The sequence below is a fragment of the Triticum aestivum genome, chromosome 6B (genome assembly GCF_018294505.1).
Source record: "Triticum aestivum cultivar Chinese Spring chromosome 6B, IWGSC CS RefSeq v2.1, whole genome shotgun sequence".
NCBI classification, from domain to species: Eukaryota; Viridiplantae; Streptophyta; class Magnoliopsida; order Poales; family Poaceae; genus Triticum; species Triticum aestivum.
This window is the reverse complement of record NC_057810.1, coordinates 154,459,245-154,473,506: the sequence shown is the minus strand read 5'-3', so window position 1 is coordinate 154,473,506 and position 14,262 is coordinate 154,459,245. Positions and strand designations below refer to the sequence as shown.

The following is a 14,262-nucleotide window of genomic DNA, read 5'->3' as shown; positions in this document are numbered from 1 at the left end:
TGATAGAGAAGCAAATAATTATGAGATTATCTAGGCATGATCATGTATATAGGCATCACGTCCATGACAAGTAGACCGACTGCTGCCGACATCTACTACTATTACTCCACACAGCGACCGCTATCCAGCATGCATCTAGAGTATTAAGTTCATAAAGAGAAGAGTAACGCATTAAGAAAGATGACATGATGTAGAGGGATAAACTCATGCAATATGATATAAACCCCATCTTTTTATCCTCGATGGCAACAATACAATATCTGCCTTACTGCCCCTGCTGTCACTGCGAAAGGACACCGCAAGATTGAACCCAAAGCTAAGCACTTCTCCCATTGCAAGAAAGATCAATCTAGTAGGCCAAACCAAACTGATAATTCGTAGAGACTTGCAAAGATAACTTAATCACACATCAAAGAATTCAGAGGAGATTCAAATATTTCTCATAGATAAACTTGATCATAAACCCACAATTCATCGGATCACGACAAACACACCACAAAAAGAGTTACATCAAATAGATCTCCAAGAAGATCAAGGAGAACATGGTATTGAGATTAAAAGAGAGAGAAGAAGCCATCTAGCTAATTACTATGGACGCAAAGGTCTATGGTAAACTACTCACAACTCATCGGAGAGGTTATGGTGTTGATGTAGAAGCCCTCCATGGTTGATTCCCCCTCTGGCGGAGCGCCGACGAAGGCTCCAAGATGGGATCTCGCGGATACAGAAGGTTACGGTGGTGGAAATAGTTTTTTGTGGTCGCCTCTGATGTTCTCAAGGTACGTGAGTATATATAGGAGGAAGAAGTAGGTCGGTGGATGCCCGAGGGGCCCACGAGATAGGGGGCACGCCCAATAGGGGGGCACGCCCTCCACCCTCGTGGCCTCCTCTATTGCTTCTTGACTTGCACTCCAAGTCCTCTCGACCATGTTTGTTCCAAAAAGATCGCTCCCAAAGGTTTCATTCCATTTGGACTCCGTTTGATATTCCTTTTCTTCGAAACACTGAAATAGGCAAAAAAACAGCAATATAGGCTAGGCCTCCAGTTAGTAGGTTAGTCCCAAAAATGTTATAAAAGTGTAAAGTAAAGCCCATAAACATCCAAAATGGGTAATATAATAGCATGGAACAATAAAAAATTATAGATACGTTGGAGACGTATCACTAGGCATATCCTAATGAGCTGAATTTTTGCCACATCTTCTATAGCTCTCCACAAAATTTGAGCCCCATCTAACAATACATGTGAGTGTGGCTTCAACATTCATATTTCTGTCTAGTGTGGTACGTTGCAAAGCAAGTGACACCTAGGCTCCTCCATTTGAGCTGCAAATTTTCCAAGATAGTGTCCTTATGATCATCCTCGGCCAAAACTCAGGCCCATTGGCCATGTGCATGTCCCGTACCACTAATCAAACACTTGGGTGCTAATTCATGTTTGAGCTCAGTTCAGTCTCCTCGTAAGATTCTTCTATTGCCTTCTTCCTCCAGACACCTATCAGGGGAGTGCCCAACCCACTAGACATGCCTAGGCCGCCGGGAACGCGTGGCAACACCACGGTCACGCGGTGACCACGCGACGGACATGCGAGTCTACGCGCTTTGGAGTTGGGGCCCTGGGCCACCATCCAAACCTCAACGTATCGCTGTCAAACCATGTATTTATGATTAAATAGTTACTTGTGTACCTATAAATGATTTTTGGAAAAAATAAAGAGCAAACGATGAGGCAGCTGCAATTCAAATTTGACCCACTTCCTACTGAATCGGCGAAAATTTGTGTTTTTCACCACAGGTGTATAGGTACTTTTGACGAACAACCATTTTGTAAATTGTAAATTAAATATGGCCTAATATATTATAAAAATGACCTGGTCCCATTTTGCAACAAATATATGGTAGGTCCTTCACAAAAAAAAACTCATTTTGGGCACTCAAAAAAATGGAAAAGTGATATTACGTCCAAAGAAAATGAAAACTCCCTTAGGAAACATTAGTTTCCATTCCAATATGCATCCTTGTGCACAATATGAGATCATTTGTACAAACTATGCCATGAATGTGGCCATAAGATTGATCATTTGGCTTGAAAGCCATGAATCTTCATAGATGATAGCTCATTTCTGAGAACACTTTTTTAAAAGAATTTCCATATTACAAGTTTATTATTTTTCCTAGTAAATTTTTCACATATAATGACACAATGCGAAGGTTTTCCAATGTTTTGATTTTTTTGAATTTTTATGCCCGTTTCAAAATGAGGTGAAAACGGCGGGAATGACCGTTCCTAGCTAGTGGTTTAATCTTGGAATTTTTTTGGTGTTTCTCTGATTAAATAGATACTTTTGTACCTAGAAATGATTTTTTGAAAAAATAAATAGCAAACAATGAGGCAGTCGCAGTTCAAATTTGACCAGCTTCTTGCTGAATCGGTGGAAATTTGTCGTTTTCACCAGAGGTTGATCAAGACTTTTGACACCCAACCATTTGGTAAATTGTGCATTAAATATGGCCTAGTATTTTAGAAAATTAATTTGGTACAATTTTTCAACAAATATATGGTAGGTCCTTCACAAAAAAAAACTCATTTTGGGCACTCGAAAAATGGAAAATTAATTTTTCGTCCAAAGAAAATGAAAACTCCCTTAGGCAACATTCTTTGCCATTCCAATATGCACCCTTGTGCACAATATGAGATCATTTGAACAAACTATGCCATGAATCTGGCCATAAGATTGATCATTTGGCTTGAAAGCCATGAATCTTCACAGATGATAGCTCATTTCTGACAACACTTTTTTAAAAGAATTGTCGTATTACAAGTTTATTACTTTTCCTGCTAACTTGGTCACATATAATGACACAATGCAAAGGTTCTCCAATTATTTGATTTTTTTTAATTTTCTATTCTATTCCCGTTTGAAAACACGGTCAAAACGGCGGGCATGGATGTTCCTAGCTAGTGGTTGAATCCTTGAAAACTTTTGTTGTTTCTCTGATTAAATAGATACTTTTGTACCTAGAAATTATTTTTGGGAAAAATAAATAGCAAACTATGAGGTAGCCGTTGTTCAAATTTGACCCGCTTCCAACTGAATAGGCAGAAATTTGTCTTTTTCACGAGAGGTGGATCAAAGCTTTTGACACCCAACCATTTGGTCAATTATGCATTTAATATGGCCTAGTATTGCAGAAAATTGATTCGGTCCAATTTTGCAACAAATATTTGGTAGGTCCTTCACAAAAAAAACTCATTTTGGGCTCTCAAAAAATGAAAAATGATTTTCGTGCAAAGAAAATGAAAACTTCCTTAGGCAACATTGTTTGCCATTCCAATATGCACCCTTGTGCAAAATATGAGATCATTTAAACAAACTATGCCAATAATGTGGCCATAAGAATGATCATCTAGCTTGAAAGCCATTGATCTCCACACTTGATAGCTCGTTTCTAAGAACACTTTCTTAAAATAATTATCGTATTACAAGTTTATTATTTTTCCTGGTAACTTTGCCACATATAATGACACAATGCGAAGGTTTTCCAATTATTTGTTTTTTTAATGTTCTATGCCCGTTTGAAAATGCGGTCAAAACAGCGGGAATGGCTATTCCTAGCTAGTGGTTGAATCCTTGAAAACTTTTGTTATTTCTCTGATTAAATAGATACTTTTGTTCCTAAAAATGATTTTTGGGAAAAATAAATAGCAAACTATGAGGCAGTCGCGGTTCAAATTTGACCAGCTTCCTACTGAATCGACAGAAATTTGTCTTTTTCATGAGAGGTGGATCAAAGCTTTTGACACCCAACCATTTGGTTAATTATGCATTTAATATGGCCTAGTATTTATAAAATTGATTTGGTCCAATTTTGCAACAAATATTTGGTAGGTCCTTCACAAAAAAGAACTCATTTTGGGCACTCGAAAAATGAAAAATGATTTTTTTCGTGCAAAGAAAATGAAAACTTCCTTAGGCAACATTGTTTGCCATTCCAATAAGCACCCTTGTGCAAAATATGAGATCATTTGAACAAACTATGCCATGAATGTGGCCATAAGATTGATCATCTGGCTTGAAAGCCATTGATCTCCACACTTGATAGCTCGTTTCTGAGAACACTTTTTTAAAATAATTATCATATTACAAGTTTATTATTTTTCCTGGTAACTTTGACACATATAATGACACAACGTGAAGGTTTTCCAATTATTTGATTTTTTGAATTTTCTATGCCCGTTTGAAAATGCGGTCAAAACGGTGGGCATGACTGTTCCTAGCTAGTGGTTGAATCTTGGAAAACTTTTGTTGTTTCTCTTATTAAATAGATACTTTTTGTCACATCCCTAGTTCTGATATGCCAAGTGCTAGCCTCTGGTGTTGCATCATGTTTAAATTCAAGGAATTTGAACTGAGGAAATTAGAAAACCTCAAAACTTTGTAAAAGAAGGGCAAGAACCCTTTAACTTGCATTCAGAGATTCCAACATTCCCTAAAAATCATTCTGGTAATTTTGGCAAGAGATATATATCAAACCAAAATTCTGCAACATTTTTATGGAATATTTTGGGACATTGAATTTAAATCATATTGTATTTGGATTTGAAGTTATATTCATAATATATAATGATTATAGTTTCAAAAGCCTGTGATATTTTATGTATATGTGGAGAAGTCCATTATGTGACATAAAAATGTCCAGGGGAGTTTTGGCACTGTTTTCAATTTGTTTAAATTTGAATTCAGTAGCAAAAGAATTATTAAAAAAAAGAAACAAAACAGAAAATATAAAAAAGAGCAGAAGACCTACCTGGCGCCTACCTGTCCAGCCTGGCCGGCCTGCTACTGTGCGGCCCAGCCCACAGCGCCATGCCAGTCACCCTCAACCTCCTGCAAGGAGGATGAGAGGCGCGTGGCCACCGCGCGCGAGCACGCGCCCCGCCACCTCCTGCTTCACACCGCTGCCCCGACGCGTTTGGACGATGCCACACATCACCCTGGACCCTCTCGCCCACTCCCTCGTCCTCATCCCCTCCTCTCTCTCGCTCTGCACCTCGTGCCTGAGCGCCACCATCGCCACCGACGCCGTTCGCCGCGGCCACAGCCACCTCCTCGTCCCTCCCCATGTCTGGAAGGTCCGCCGCGACTTCCTCTTCCTCTTCGCCGAGCCACGCAAGCCGAGGATCACCACGCCATCGTCTTGGAGCTCGTCACCACCGCATCTACTCGCCGGACTTCGCCGGTCGATTCGCCGTCTCTGACGCCTCCCCGAGCCCGCTGATCTGCCCTGTGTGTCCACTGTGAGCCCCTGCATCGACCTACCCTCTTCCCCGCTTTCTCTACTCTCCGTAGACGTTGCCCCTTTGCTCGTCGTAGCCGCCGCCGCACGGGCTCGTCGTCGGTGAAGCCCCGGTGACCAAATGGTCCCGCACGTGCGTCCGTTCCACTCGCAACGCTCCATGGAGAAACGCTAGCGCGACAGCCGGCTCATTTGTGAGCCGAAGCGCCAACCCCGCACCCACCCGAACTCCGGCAGCTGCTGCGGTGCTCGCCGTCGATGTTTCCGGCCACCCCAGGCGTGAAGACCACAACCATCCGACGCGGCGCATCGCCAGCGCCATAGGGATGCCTTCAGCGCATCGATCCGAGCCCCGTGGAGGTTTTCCGAGCACCTCCAGCATCTCGGGCCTCGCCGGCGGCTAACCGCTGGCAGGTTTGACCCGCTGACCCAGTTTGACCTCGGGTGGGCCCAGTTTGACCCCCCTGGGTCAATGACAGGTGGGCCCAGCACTGCTAATTAACTTGGATTAGTACTAATTAAACATTAGTTAGACTAATAACACCGACATGCGGGACCCACTAGTCAGTTTGACCTGGACCGCCCGTTGACCGCTGACATCATAGTGACGCAATGCTGACGCAATAAAGTATTTTCTGGATTTAATCTTAATCAGGAAATTCCAGAAAATGCCCAAAACTTCTAAAAATCATAGAAAATAAACCGTAACTCCAAATGCAAAGATTTATATATGAAAAATTATCAGAAAAATCCAATCTATCCATCTGTACCATTTTCATGCATGTTAGAACAACTTATAGCTGTTGTTTCGCACAAATCATATAAATGGCATTGAAACCTTCACATATGGAGTTTGGATTCGAAATTTGGATTCAAACCAACTTCATTTAACTTGTTGCTAGTTGCATTAGCACAAACCACAGCATATTGCCATGTCACATTCATGCATCATATTGTTGCATTGCATTGATTGTGTTTCTTCTTTGTTTGTCGGTGCTTGTCCCCTCTCAGTAGACGTGTACCGACGATGTGACCGATGACACCGATGAAGAACTATATTATCTTCAGAAGTGCCAGGCAAGCAAAACCCCCTTGTTCATTCCGATAAAATCCCACTCTCTCGCTCCTGCTCTCTTTTACTGCATTAGGACAACAACGATTCATCTGTTACTTGCTGCGGTAGCTGAACCCCTTTATCCTCTGCATGACCTGTCATTGCCACAGTAAATAGATGAAACCCACTAGCATGAGTAGGAGTTGTTTGAGCCCTGATGTGCCTACTCATTCATGCTTGTTTGTCATGCCTGCTACTGCTTAGAGTTGAGTCAGGTCTGATTCATTGGGGATGAATCGGAGGTGTGTGAACATGTCCTACTGATGAGAGCTAAGTGTGTGAACACGATTTGGTAAAGGTAGCGGTGAGAGGCCATGTAGGAGTACATGGTGGGTTGTCTCATTGCAGCCGTCCTCAGGAACCGAGTTCTGTGTTTGTGATCCATGAACAGTTACTACCACACATTGGGTTCCAGTAACTCGACCCCTCTCGACTTATTAATCAACATGATCTCTGTCCAGGAGTTGCAACTAGTTTCTGGTGTTTGTAGGTTGTGTTAGTAGTCTACCAAGTGGCACCCGGTACAGGTGGGCTTGGGACAGACTAGGCACCATGGCACGGTGTACCAAGCGTAGATCCACCCGTCGAGGTGGGCTTGGGAACCCTGCACACATCGTTTGGGGCCGTGAGCGATACCCCGGCCGGATCTCCTTGCGGATGGAACCCGAATAGGCGATAAACCTGGACGAGAGACTTGTGTGGTTAGTCAGGTCGTGGCCGCCACCCTCGCTGGGCTTCCGCTTGAAGGTTGCCGAGTACATGTCGTGTAAACGGCGGTAAGTGGTGAGAGCGTGTGTGAAGAAGTACACCCCTGCAGGGTTAACATTATCTATTCTAATAGCCGTGTCCGCGGAAAAGGACTTCTGGGTTGCCTGTACAGTTCATAGATAACTTCAAGTGGATACTCTAAAATACGCAAGATAAGCGTGAGTGCTATGGATGGCGTTCTCGTAGGGAGACGGGAGCGGATCCTTAGTGGTGTATTGATATGGTGAATATGTGGACTCGTGTGCGCCACCTCAAAAGAGTTACTTGCAGTCGTAGTTCAGGTTAGCCACTGAGTCAAAGCTAGCTTGCTGCAGTTAAACCCCACCACCCCCTTTGTTGATAATGATGCATATGTAGTTAGTTCTGATGTAAGTCTTGCTGGGTACATTTGTACTCACATTGCTTAATTTATGTTTTTGCAAAGAGACTTCAGTCTCGCTAGTAGTACTGCGTGAACTTCGACGTTTAGCTTGTTACCTCAGCTACGATCTTGTGCCCTCGGCAGGATCTGGTAGATAGTCAGGCTTCTCAGCCTTTTTCATTTGTAGATGTCTGTACTCAGACATGTTAAGCTTCCGCTTGTGCTTTGACTTGTATGCTCTGAATGCTGGGTCGAGAGACCCATGTTTGTAATATCTCGCTCCTCGGAGCCTATTGAATTAAATACTTGAGTTGTAGAGTCATGTTGTGATGCCATGTTGTATTTGCACATATCAAGCATATTGTGTGTATGTTATTGAAATGCTTGGTATGTGTGGGATCTGACTATCTAGTTGTTTATCCTTAGTAGCCTCTCTTACCAGGAAATGTCTCCTAGTGCTTCCACTAAGCCATGGTAGCTTGCTACTGCTCCGGAACACTTAGGCTGGCAGGCATGTGTCCTTCTTCGTTCCTGTGTCTGTCCCCTCGGGGAAATGCCACGCGATGAATACCGGAGTCCTGGTAGCCCGCTACAGCCCGGTTCACCGGAGTCCTGCTAGCCCAGTGCTACAGCCTGGATTCACTCGCTGATGACCGACACGTTCGATGATGGGTGCCACTTTGGGTTCATGACTAGCCATGTCAGCCCAGGCTCCTTGTCATATGGATGCTAGCAACACTATCATATACGTGAGTCAAAAGGCGCAAATGGTCCCGGGCAAGGTAAGGCGACACCCGTGGGGATACCGTGCGGCCGCAAAGTCATATGAGGTGTTACATGCTAGATCGATGTGGCATTGAGTCGGGGTCCTGACACTTTTGTACCTAAAAATGATTTTTTGGAAAAATAAATAGCAAACTATGAGGTAGACGTGGTTCAAATTTGACCCGCTTCCAGCTGAATCGGCAGAAATTTGTCTTTTTCAGGAGAGGTGGATCAGAGATTTTGACACCCAATCATTTGGTCAATAATGCATTAAATATGGCCTAGTATTTAGAAAATTGATTTGGTTCAATTTTGCAACAAATATTTGGCAGGTCCTTCACAAAAACTCAAAACTTCCTTGGCGATAAGTTTGATCATTTGGCTTCAAGCCGCCCTCACTCTCCCCCCTCATCCTCTCCCACTAGCGCATGCTCAAGCCGCTCACCGCCCACATGTGCTATGATTGTGAATTATAAAATTGATGTGCTTCAAATTTGCAACAAATATATGCTAGGTTCTTCATTAAAATATCATTTTGGACACGCGAAAAATGATTCTCTTAGAAAAAACTCATATCTTAGAACACTTTTTTAATGATATTTACATTATTCAAAGTTTTTTATTTTTAAGTGAAAAGTAGGTCACACTTGGTGACACAATGCGAAGGTTTTTGATTTCTATTTATTTTTACAAATTTCTTAGGTCATCAAATAGCATAGATGATTCAGAATCTTATTTTCAATCGATTATGACCAATTTAAATGGTCTTAACATCATCAATGGGGATACTACGTTCTGATTGATCTAGAATCATCTCACGCGGATCATGGATTAAGCACCGTCGGATGAGCCCGGATCCAGCGGCAGCCTACACCCCCCTCGTCGTCTCACCCCCTCCAGAATCCCTCTCATCCTCATCGACCCACGAAACCCTAGCCCCCTTCTCCCAATCGCTGCTGCCGCTCCCTTTTCCCCATCGCCGCCACCATCCTTCCCCTCGCACTACCTAGATCCACGAACACTCTCTCCGCCACCGTCCTTCCCTCTCCGCCTCGCCTCTGTCTCCCACCACGCCGCCGCCGCCCCCGCCCCGCACCATGGCCGGCCTCCACCCCTGCACCGACGACGAGGAGCCCGAGTACCCACGCCTCCCCGCCCTCAACTGGCTCCTATTCCCCGCTACCTGGATCCATGTCACCCGATCCACTCTCTCACCCCAACCATACGCCACACCGATCCCGCACCCGCACAGCCCATCGGCGACCTCGCCGAAGAAGAGAGAAGAAGGCGAGAGATGGAAGCGGCGGCGGCCGCGGCCGGCGTGCAACTTGGCTCCTCGAAGCCATAGATCGTGACCCAGCTGGGCTCCTCCGCCGACCCGCGCCAAGTTCCTCGAGGAGTTCGCGCGGCGGTTCAACCTCCTCGGGCTGGTCCGATTCAGGACGGAGGTAGTGAGCGTCCGCCGCAGCATGGCCGACAACGCAGGCTGGAGGATGAGGCTCTCCTACGCTGGCAGCGAGCTAGAGGAGGAGGTTTGACGCCGTGAGATCAACCGTCGGATGCCATGGGCGCCAGTCGGAAGCTGCATGGCAAGATCGACCGTGTCCTTAAGAAGGTCCAGGAGGGCGTCGACGTCTTCGACAACATCTGGAACAAGGCACGCACGCACGCGCCGTCTTCTTTCCTCTCCCCAACCCCTACGCTAGATTCTCATGATTTTGCACGATTTTGGGGCAGGTTTACGACACCAAGAATGCAAACCAGAAGGAGAAGTTTGAGGCGGACCTCAAGAAGGAGATCAAGAAGCTGCAACACTACTGGGACCAGATCAAGACCAGGATCCAGTCCAGCGTGACCAGGATCTATTTGGTGCTGTTTTTGGTGATGATTTGCCTCTTGGGAATGCCCTCCTTGTAGATTTAGCTTAGTACACTATGATCATGTAGTGTGTGTAGGCTTATTACTCTGTGTGGTTTTATCTTGCCACTACAGTGAGGATCAGGGATTCACCGGCAACAGAGTTAGTTCTGATATTTCTGTTGTAACAGTTGTTACATTTCTCATGTTTGATTCCTGTTCTGGAAGTCCAAATAACTTACTAAGTACGTCCTATCATGATACATATTGCGTGCATATTTGGATTCTGGTTAATGCATGGTTGGTGTGCTAGCTGTTCGTTAGTACTTGCTAGTTGTTACTATTGCTCTTTTTTATGAAGGCAGTTAGTGTTTAACATCTATCGCTTTAGCGCCTAGCGACTAAACAATGTTTTGTTTCTGGTTAGTTAGGATGATTCGTCTGCTTGTATCCATTTTCCTGAACTAATTCCGTGTATTAGTTCGTTTTAGGTTAATTTTAGACTATCTAGGACCATGTGTTTTTTGGTTAATTTTACTATGTTGGATTTGGAAGCGCAGGCGACCTCCATGGACGACATCGATGATGAAGAGGAGGACAAGGAGGACGACATCAATGATGAAGAGGAGGACAAGGAGGACGACCAGGACATGCGCGACCCCACCCTCGAGCCCAACGAGCTTGACGAACATAGTCGAGTCTGACCTCAAGCTCGGCGAGGAGGGCATCATCCAGTACGACCATGACGGCGTGCCACAGAAGGTCATGTGCTCTGCTCTGCTTGCCTCGTTTACTGCATCGCCACCGAAATAGATGTTTCTTTTCTTTTCTAATTTGGCTGGATTTGTGCATCTCCGATCTGATGCGTTTGTGCGTGCGTGTGTTGAACAGTGACCTCGGATCTGGTGAAGGGCGCCAAGGAGAAGAGCTCAAGGTCAAGGGCCCCGTCAGGATGCTGCTCAACATCACCACCAGGAAGTTCCCTTGTGGAGTAGGTAGCCACCTCCCTCTCTTTGCCCTTCCACCCGATCCCATTTGCTTAGTAGCTCTACATAGTATCTGGTCCTTACATGATCACAGTAGCTCGTTGGTGATGTGGGTCACTATGTTTTTGTGGATAGCTGACTGTTTAGGGAAATTCCGTGACGATGATGATGTTGTGCTAGGCAAAGGATGTGAAACATTTAGACTGATGTGGCCTTTCCGGTCTTTGATGATCTAAAATTGAGCTTTTTAAAACTGATGCCTAGCATGCCATCAATGTTTTTTTGTTCCTCATCTAGAGATGCAGCTCTGTGTGTTGGTGTGATATAATGTAGAGGAGTTGCATGTGAATCGTTTGTCAGCTGACCATATGATGTTACAAGGAGATGCTACTGAGATTTTACGTCGTTGACGTATCTTAAACCGAGCTTTTTAAAACTGATGCTTGGTTGATCTAGTTCTAGTATATTAGTTGGGTGAGAGTCTACTGTTGTTGGTGCCGTGTTGTCATTTCTTTTTACGTCATTGAAGAATAAATAAGATAAGCATTTCTCGAGCCAATGTCTGAAGTAGTTGCTGCTGTGTAGTCATCGGCTGGACCTAGTTTGGCAGTGCTGTATTTAAAATACCATAGTATCTCAAAGCTTCCGTATTGCAATGCGTGGGCAATGAATACTACTGTAGTTTTGATGCGTTTGGCTAATGTTGTTTTACTGTAGTTTTGATCGATAGTCACACAACTTAATCTGACTTATACTAAACCTACGGAGCTACACAAAATAGTGTGTGCCGGCCGGCTGCATGCAACACTGTATGGTCTTCTGACCGCTGAGCTAGGAAGTTGCAGACGTGATTGGCAGTAGCTAATTACAAAGAATAGGAATCATTATCCTATTTTAATTAGTGTGGTGCATGCCATTGAAAGGATACTTACATGTGGTTAGTTATGCTTGTGAACCAAGCTGCACGGTAGTCAACCAGCAATGATACAAGCGACTTTTCCTCAGTTTGAGAAAAAGAGGTCCAGACCACTTTTTTAATACTCCAAGAGAACCACAGTAACAACAATACCACTGTTTATGAAATTGAAGTTTTTGGTATAGCCAAACGCCTCAAAGTATTCAAAACTACAGTTTTTCAAAATCTATGGTATTCTAGTAATGCTTTGAAAATACTTTGCATCCAAACGGGGCCTGCAATTAGCACATAGCTGTGTTGTACAGTTGCTTATATAATCAGATGTTGTATGTAGTCACGTACGCTTTCCAATTTTGATCCAATGCTTGCTTCCTAGCTCACGTGTGTCAATTTTTCAGATACTTGCGACTCCTTGTGCATTACCCCTCAACTAACAAGTAAAAGTAAATAAAATCACTGTTTATGCTCACTCCTTGTCTTCATATACCTTTTCAGTTAGCTGTTACTTCTCTTGTTTTATATTGAGTTTGGGAATTCGGTACTGATGATAGTCCAATGACTCTGTCATCTGATGCACAAGTCCATGCACGTCGGCTCTCTGAGTTTGAGAACTTGTTTCCGCTGTAGTTGCAGTTATTGAATGACAGTAGAGTAAAATAAATTTTAACAATTTTATCTTCCGCGATTAAAACAAATCTGCGATAGATTTGCAGCAAACTAATGTTATCAGTTCTATCTTCTACGATTAAAACAAACCCACATCAGTTTTCCAATGTCAGTAGCAGCAAACTAGATTTTATAATTATATCTTCTGTGAAGTTTAGGTGCAATGTGTGGCAGTGAAGTATTTTGCATCACCTGCACTTGTGCAATGAATTTTCATATTGTGTCTCTATTTTCTTGTATGAATGAGTATCTCATTTTAACTAGCTGGAGAACAAAAAGCATGGTACTAGCTGAATTTGTGTTGGCATTCTTAATAACTGTCCTTTTTTGAAAGGTCTTCTCATGATATATTGGCTCTAGTTTCTTTTTATTCTTTGCTGTTGATGCATGTAACAGGTTGTGTGCTACCTCTTGAGCACTACGTTGGTTTTCCCTTGAAGAGGAAAGGGTGATGCAGTAAAGTAGCGTAAGTATTTCCCTCAGTTTTTGAGAACCAAGGTATCAATTCAGTAGGAGGTCACGCTCAAGTCCCTTGCACCTACACAAACAAATAAGAACCTCGCAACCAACGCGATAAAGGGGTTGTCAATCCCTTCATGGTCACTTACGAGAGTGAGATCTGATAGAGATGATAAGATAACATTTTTGGTATTTTTGTGATAAAGAGTAAAACTAAAGAAAGCAAAGTAAAAAACAATGGAAATAATGAGATTAATATGATGGAAAATAGAGTCGGGGGCCATAGGTTTCACTAGTTGTTTATCTCAAGAGCATAAGTATTACGGTGGGTGAACGAATTACTGTCGAGCAATTGATAGAATTGAGCATAGTTATGAGAATATCTAGGCATCACGTCCGTGACAAGTAGACCCACTCCTGCCTGCATCTACTACTATTATTCCACACATCGACCGCTATCCAGCATGCATCTAGAGTATTAAGTTCATAAGAACGGAGTAACGCTTCAAGCAAGATGACATGATGTAGAGGGTTAAACTCATGCAATATGATATAAACCCCATCTTTATATCCTCGATGGCAACAATAAAATATGTGTCGTTTCCCCTACTGTCACTGGGATCGAGCACCGAAGATTGAACCCAAAGCTAAGCACTTCTCCCATTGCAAGAAAGATCAATCTAGTAGGCCAAACCAAACTGATAATTCAAAGAGACTTGCAAAGATAACCAATCATACATAAAAGAATTAAGAGAAGATTCAAATATCATTTATAGATAATCTTGATCATAAACCCACAATTCATCGGATCTCGAAAAATACATCGCAAAAGAAGATTACATCTAATAGATCTCCAAGAGAATTGAGGAGGACATTGTATTGGGATCCAAAGAGAGAGAAGAAGCCATCTAGCTAATAACTATGGACCCGAAGGTCTGAGGTAAACTACTCACACATCATCGAAGAGGCTATGGTGTTGATGTAGAAGCCCTCTGTGATTGATGCCCCCTCCGACAGGACGCTGGAAAAGGTCCCAAAATGGGATCTCACGGGTACAGAAGGTTGCGGCGGT

General features: G+C 43.5%; 2 pseudogenes; both read left to right on the top strand.

The window, feature by feature from the left end:
• Positions 1 to 11,327: 11,327 nt before the first annotated feature.
• Positions 11,328 to 11,412, top strand: LOC123140269 (uncharacterized; annotated as a pseudogene).
• Positions 11,413 to 11,511: 99 nt separating this feature from the next.
• On the top strand, positions 11,512 to 11,594 carry LOC123140270 (uncharacterized; annotated as a pseudogene).
• The last annotated feature ends 2,668 nt before the right edge of the window (positions 11,595 to 14,262 follow it).